This window comes from Pituophis catenifer, unplaced genomic scaffold (genome assembly GCF_029215685.1).
Source record: "Pituophis catenifer annectens isolate HBS135680 unplaced genomic scaffold, rPitCat1.0.hap2 SCAF_7, whole genome shotgun sequence".
Lineage (NCBI taxonomy): Eukaryota > Metazoa > Chordata > Lepidosauria > Squamata > Colubridae > Pituophis > Pituophis catenifer.
In genome coordinates this window covers 28,088,327-28,096,188 of record NW_027256887.1, presented here as the reverse complement: position 1 = coordinate 28,096,188, position 7,862 = coordinate 28,088,327, and the positions used below count along the sequence as shown (strand labels likewise).

Here is a 7,862-nt window from a genome sequence, read left to right as displayed (position 1 = left end):
CATCTAGTCCAACCCCCTGCTCCAGCAGGAAACCTTACATCGCCTGGATTATTTTGATGCCTCTAACAGAGAGGAAAATTGCCAGAAAGGAGAAATTTACTAGGACAAGGCTGCCATGAAGAGGAAGGAAGACTTATGATCAGAATTGAGCCCAAAATTTGGGTTGCTAAGCAAGAGCATTGTTAAGTGAGTTTCACCACATTTTACTCAATCCATGATCTCTCCTGGCTCTAACAGTCATGTGCAAGTTAGGGAAGAACATCTGAAGGTGTGTGTAATGTTCTAAATGTACAGAAGTTATAGTTAAATGTGTGGCAGAAAGTGGACTCTGGGTGTGTTTTTCCAAAAGTAGTGAGGTTGAATGTGTATAGTTTTAGAAGAGATGTATGTGTGTGTGTATGTGTACATACACATACAGTATATATAGTAAATAATATATCTTTTTGTGTGCTTGCACACACTCTATACTATGTAATACGTATGTACACATATGGCATATGTACATAGGATTAAATAATATATTTTGGATGTTCAGTAGTAGTAAATAAACGGACAGGGAAATTGTATCTCATTGAGGCCTTTGAGGCAAGGAGAGGCCAGGCACCCTAACCATAACCCTTGACATGAGTGACATCAAGTTGGCCACGCCCACCCAGTCACATGACCACTCAGTCACATGACCACCAAGCCATGTCCACACAGTCACATGACCACCAAGCCACGACCACCAAATAAGCTACGCCCACAGTAGTAAAAAAATTTGGAACCCACCACTGCTGTGCACATACATTCCCATTTCTCTTTATGAGACACCTCCCATTTGCAAATGTGATCTCAAATCCTTGCTTGTCTAAACTAGAGATGCAGAGCAAATTATGCTCCATATAAGACACACATAATATATCATTAAACTTCTTGTCCAGATATGGAATTTGCACACTGCCTCTTACAATGACTTTAGCCTTCTGGCCATTTGCCAAGGCTACTGCATCTCCAGCAGCTGGATCCATCCTGGAAAACAATTTAGAATTATTAACAATTATTTGACTAGCCTATTAACCATTTGTCTCTGCTATTGCAATAGCTAACTTTTGCCATAGCAACTTGCCCATCTGTTAATTATCTTCCTTGCAAACAGTTTATTCTTTGCAGACTGTCCTTCTTTAAATGTGTCTTGTCACCAGATGAAGCACTGCCTCTGTTGCTGGGCTGTAAGCTAGTCTCTTCTACTACTTTTCTCTTTGCAGACATCTTGTCTGTTGCTCTGGTCTTTGGAGACAGCCAGTCTGTTACATTTCTCTCTCTGCTCCTTGGGCCCCCACCTCAGGAATTTCTCCTGGTGGCTTTTTCTAAAATGGCACTTGTTCTCTTCAGCAATCAAACAAGCCTTTAAGGCCTCCAATCATAATTCCTGCTCTGGTTTGCACTCAAATACTGCAAAAACTATGTCCCACATTTCATCAAGATTATTTAACACCAACAGCACATTTTGAGATTTAGGAAACTTCATTCCACGCTGTTCTAACTCAACAAATAAAGTTTGCATTTGTACCAAATGCTGCTCCACAGATTCTCCTGGTTGCAGACAGGCTCTGTATAACTTTCTTGATAATTGTACAATATTGCATGCTGACATACTCACATGCACACTTCTTAACTTCAGCCAGACTTCCTTTGCAGTCTTTAAATTAGCTACATCGATAAATTGTTCATCTAAACTTAAGATGATGCCATTGCTTTATCATGCTGCCTCTGCTCTGCAGCTGCTAATGGTGCCTGGATTGGATTAACAACAATATCCCAGAACTCCTTAGCCTTCAGGAAACATTCCAGTTTTACAGCCCAAATAATATAGTTATTCTGTCCCAAACGAGGCAGAGAGCTCTCCTCAATTTCTTTTTTAAAAAGTTTTTTATTTTTATTTCTCATAAAACATATATAAATGTACAATCTCTTTAACCATTCTTATCACACATATTATCTTTTGGTTTCCATATTGGTTCATTCTTCATCCTAAAAATTTTAAAATACATTCAAAGTTGCTCTTCTACCATTCCATATCTACCATTCCATATCTCCCTTCTTCTACAACAACCATTCCTCACCTTCTCCCCTCTTACCCTTCCCTCCCTTCTTCTATTCTTTTCAACTTTCTTCTTTCCTCCTCTCCTTCCCCTTCTCTCCTTCCCCTTCCTTTCCCCCACTCCTCCACTCTTCCTCTCTTTCTAACCCTCTCTCCTACTATTATTTTCCCTCCTTTCTTCCTCCCCTTTTCCCTTTCTTTTCTCTCTCTCTCTTTTCCTCCCTTCTTCTCCCTCCTTCCCACCTGTCCCTCTCTCCCTTCCCTCTCTGTTGTTGTGTCCATTTTCAATTCAATATTTTGTCAAGATGGTATTCGAGGAACCCCGATCTTATATTTATCCACATTTTCCTTTCAATTTCTTTTCTATTTTGCTGGTTACACATATATCATCCTTAACGTACATTTATATAGTACCTCTTTTTTCATTTCCCCCCTCCTTCCCCCTTTTTCATTTACTCAAGTGTCATCTGGATTTCTACTTTTTTTTTGTCTTTTCTCTCATTTATTTTTATTCATATTCCTTTTCTAGCCAATCATAAAAATGTCCCCATGTCTTGAAATACACCAATTCCTCTTTATCTTTTATTCTTAATGTTAATCTGTTCATTTCTGCACATTCTTAAAAAATTTTTATTACCTCTCCTTCTAACAGTATTTTTTCTGCTTTCCAATTTTGTGCAAATACTATTCTAGCCACTTTTATTATATGACTAATCAAATATCTTCTTTACCATATTTCTCCAGTAAAATGTCCAATAAAAATGTCTCTGGTCTTAACTCTTTACACTGGTGTAACATTCCTTCTAACCATGTTCGTATTTTGACCCAATAATTCTTTGCTTCCTTACATGACCACCACATATGATAATATGATCCGGGCGACTGATGACATTTCCAACATTTAGCTGATTTGTCTTTAAACATTTTTGCTAACCTTTTTGGTGGCATTTATTTATTTATTTATTTATTTATTTATTTATTTATTTTTATTTCTATACCGCCCTTCTCCCGCAGGACTCAGGGCGGTGCACAGCCAAAATAAAACATTGTATACAAAATTTAAAAAACAATTTAAAAACAATTAAATAATTTTGACCCAAATAAATATTTTTATATACATTTTCTTTATATGCTCTTGCCATTGTTAATTTATAATTCCTTTCCCGTAGTTGTTGCCATTTCTCTAATTCAATCATACAGCCAAAATGTTTTGCCCACGCTATCATTGTTTCTTTTACTTCTTCATCTTCTAATCTATTTTGCAGTAGATAATTATATAATTTCTTAATCATGTTTTCATCTGTTCCCATCACTATCTCATCCAATTCTGATTTTCCCATATTAAAACCATACTGTTTAAGATCTTTTTTGTATCTTGATTGTATTTGCAATCGTGTAAACCAATCTGTCTCAATCCCTTGCTTTTCCAACTCTTTTTTTTTTCCAAAATATTTTTTATTTTTTCCAACATAACACTTAAAATACATCTCTTTCGAGAGCGACATCTCGATCCGGTCATGAATAGGTACAATTGCTTACATTTTAAAAAGGCTCCATTCACAATTTCCCATTATATCTTTTAAAATTCAAAATCAAAACATAGAAAGATTTTTAGTCAAAGCTCTACAGTAAAAGTTCGAAACCTATAAGAACAAGTTTTAATATAAATTCTAACATCATCATCTAAACAAATCTATTATATAAATACAGTTTTAATTTCAAATTAGCTCACTCATTTTTATTTCTATTAATCAATCTTAATCATATCTTGTTCTTCTTCACCTTATATCTTTTTCCATCAGTATCAGAAAAGAATTTTTTTAACAATATTCTAACCTCTTGTTCTAATTATTTACCTTACAATTTTATCACCACAAATCTTGATTTCAAATTCTATACCACTGTATTCTTATTACACTTTATAAAGCAAAGTTCTATCTAACTCTTAGTCTCTTGACCCTTTCCTTAATTCTTAATATCTTAAACTTTATCAATTTATCTTTGATTTTATCTCCCTTGTCATCTATTACTCTTTTCATGTTACACAGATTTATCACAAAAATATGTTTTGTTTAGTCTAATTTCCAGCATATTTTCTTCCATACCTCCCTCTGTTATTTGGCTATTATTCAACATATTCTGTTTGGCTAGTTCCCAACATATTTTTCTCCTAAACACCAACTATTTTTGGCTAATTTCAATATAATCTCCTCCAAGCCTATCATCATTATTGGCTGCTTTCCAGCATATTATATTTGGCTGATTTCCAGCATAGTTTCCTCCTATACTGCCTCCATTGTTTGGCTGATTTCCAGCATTTTATTGGCTGATTTCCAGCATATTATGTTTGGCTGATTTCCAGCATAGTCTCCTCCAGGACTCCCACTCTTATTTTGCTGATTTCCAGCATAGTCTGCTCCAACTCTCTTATAATTATTTGGCTGATTTCCAGCATTTTAACTAGTTCCAACATTTTTCCTCCGAGTCTCAAACTCTTATCTAGTTGGTATCCATCCCTCTTATTTTAACTTCCCCTTAACATATAATTATCTATTTTATGTCAGCTTCCAGCACAGTCTTTCTGTTGCTTTTCCAACTCTTGTTTTTGTTTTAGTTCTCCCTTTTCTGTTAAAATATCCTTATATCTAACAATATTTTTCAAATTAATAATATTTGGATGTGTCAAAGCTTCCATTGTCAAAAGCCACATTGGTATTTCCATGTAATGTTTTTCTTTCACTCTCTCCCACACTGTTAATAAACCATTTCTTACATAATGTCTCTGGAAGTATCCATGTATCCTGTTTTTCCCATACCATAAGAAACATGCCAACCTAGTTGCAAATCATGTCCCTCCAAAGTCAATAGTCTTGTATTTCTCAATAAGATCCATTCTTTAATCCATGTTAGCACTGCCGCTTGGTAATACAGTTCCCAATTTGGAAGTCCAAACCCGCCACTAATTCTAGAATCTTGTAACATTTTTATATTAATTCTTGCCTTTTTCCCTTGCCATATATATTTCCACATTGTCCTATTCAAATTCTCAAAGTACTTTTTCTCAATCTTTATTGGTATCGTTTGGAAGAGAAATAAGATTCTTGGTAATATGTTCATCTTAATTAACGCTATCCTTCCCATTAATGATAATTGCAAATTTCTCCATTTCCCCAAGTCTTTTTCAATTTGATTTCTCAATTTATAGTAGTTGTCTTCCTTGATGGTTACGCATTTTGAAGTTAGCTGAATGCCCAAATATTTCACTTTCTTCACTATTTGAATATTTAGTTTCTCCATTATTTCCTTTTTTTTTTCTTATCATATTTTTAACTAAAATTTTTGTCTTATCTTTATTAATTTTCAGTCCCGCTACTGCTCCATATTCCTCTATTTGCTCCAGTAACTTTGGGCCTGTTTCTATAGCATCTTCCATAATAAACACTAAATCATTCGCAAATGCTTGCAATTTATATTCTTCTTTTTTAATTATCATTCCTTTTGAAGTAAAGAGCAAATAAAGAATAATGTAGATAAAAGAAATAATGTGAATAAAATAGGAATCATACAGAGTCAGATATATGGGCTCTGGGGGACCCTCTCTATTCACATTATTATAAGGGGAAGATGTGCTTGGATACATGAACTCTGAGAGACTCTATCTATCTAACATTATTATAAGAGAGGAAAGTGCTTGTTGGAAATTACATTAACAAACAGTTAAACCCTTTTAAGTGGTAATATATCTTCTGATACCTAGATGTCAAGGAAAGGACTGCTATATGGAAAAATATCTGAGTGACCTGACTGTGAATGACACAAAGACCTATATGTTACAAAGAGTTACTTAATCTAATGAATTTACCCAAGGATAGTAGTAACTCTCCCATTAGCGACTCTGAGCACTTAAGAAAAGTTGTGTGGCTAAGATAATTTTGTAAACTAAGATTAATGCTTTAAGTAATTAGATGAACTTATTAACAAGTATATGTAACCATAGAAGGAAAATCGGATGTATGATCTCATGATTAACCATATATGGAAAATGTATGATCTCACTGAATCCTTTGTCTTAGAAATGTATAAAAACCATTGTATCAGAGTTCTTTCTTTGTTCAAAGCTTCAGGTACAAATCTGGCTCTGAACCTTGCGCAATAAACTGTCTCTGACTGGCCTTGGAATGTTTTTTAGTCCTTCCATTCCACAACATTTATGGCACCCCAGATGGGACTAGAGAACAAAGAACTTTTGTTCTGCCAGACAGCCTGCCCCAGCGGAACCGACGCCTCCCCAAGGAAAATCCACTGGCCGGCCATTAGGACTCCTTTGAAGTCCACGGAACCTTTCGGTGAGGAGGTGCCGTAAACCGCTGGAGAAACAGGCTAGTCAAGGATCCTTAAAGGCTAGCCAGACACAGAGACCTTAAAGAAAAGAAAAGAAAAAAAAAGAAAGAAAGAAAAAAAAGGAAAAAGAAAACAGGTAAGTATAAATCAGAGAGTTAAAGTCTCTCTGTTTAGAGTACCCACCCGTTAAAGGGGTGGCAGAGGGGCCTGATCACCCCCTACCTGGAGACCCAGTGGCCTAATGGATAAGGCACTGGCCTCCTAAGCCAGGGATTGTGGGTTCGAGTCCCACCTGGAGACCAGGTGTCATCCTGAAGTCTCTGGAATTAAGTATTTAAAGTATTTAATTAAGTATTGTGTGGGATTGTGCAGGTGGTTAAACCTCTGCGGTTCTCATAGACGACTGTCGGAACGTCCAGCGTCGTGAGCCAGGGGTAGTGTTGTTAGAAGGGTGGTAATAATATTGATCAGTGGAAGACAAAAAGAAAAACCCCCTTAATTACTCAAGTATCAGGCAGAGTTTGCTAGGGTCTGTTTGATGAAAACTAAAGAAAGGGGAGAAATAAAACCTTATGCAATAAAAGTTTTTTTTAAAAAAAATGTGTGATTTTATGTGTGGTAAGAGAAAAGAACTAATTGCAGTGTTATAAAGTTTCTGGTAAATTGCCATTCTTAACTAAGAATAAAGAAGACTTTGTTTACTGTTCTTCCCACCCGGGGTTTAGCAGGCCGTAAAGAGGAAAGCCTGTCTAAATGGGAAGTGTCAGATAATTTGACTTGATCAATTTGGTGTGATTTCTGTTAAAAATATATATATATGATAGTGTGTAAATTTGAATGGAATTGATTGTGATATTTTTGGCTGGCCAGCAAATTAAGTAAACTTGTGTTTGAATAATTGTAATGATTGGTTTGCATGAAGTGAGTTTTTTGCATGTGAGATTGGTGTACGCAGTTTGATTGCAGTGTGAATGTGAAGTGTGTTGAGGGTAAAAGTTGGTGAAAATGCACTTTAATTCCCCTTCATATAATTTGTGGGAAATGTCTGTGAATTGTGGAGGTTAGAGAGAAATGCAGAATGTATTGCTTTGTTGGAAGAATGCTGAATGAAGCAGGTGAATGCTGAATGAAGTAGGCTTGGTTGCCTGCTGTAAAACATTTTTTCCTCTCCCCCCCCCTCTTCTCCTTTGGAAGTGAGAAGCAGGAAAAGGGTGGGCTGTTGGATTTTTTTTTTTTTCAGCGGACATCTCTTTCTCTGCTGAAAGAGCAGAGAAAGGAGGGGGAAAGATCGGCTAATGTGGTTTTTGCTGCTGATCTCTTTAATTTGCATACGAAAGCTTTTTTGCTCTGAATACAATTTTGATTTTATTTTTTTCTGGAAATTTTTGAGGTTTAAAATGCTTAATTAAACCTATATAAAAGAAATGATTTTGAAAGA

At 35.7% G+C, this 7,862-nt stretch overlaps 1 non-coding gene across 1 annotated transcript; it reads left to right on the top strand.

Annotated features, from left to right (window-relative positions):
• Window positions 1-6,651: 6,651 nt before the first annotated feature.
• Window positions 6,652-6,726, top strand: TRNAR-CCU (transfer RNA arginine (anticodon CCU)). The gene has a single exon. It is a non-coding gene; the product is annotated as a tRNA-Arg (tRNA).
• The last annotated feature ends 1,136 nt before the right edge of the window (window positions 6,727-7,862 follow it).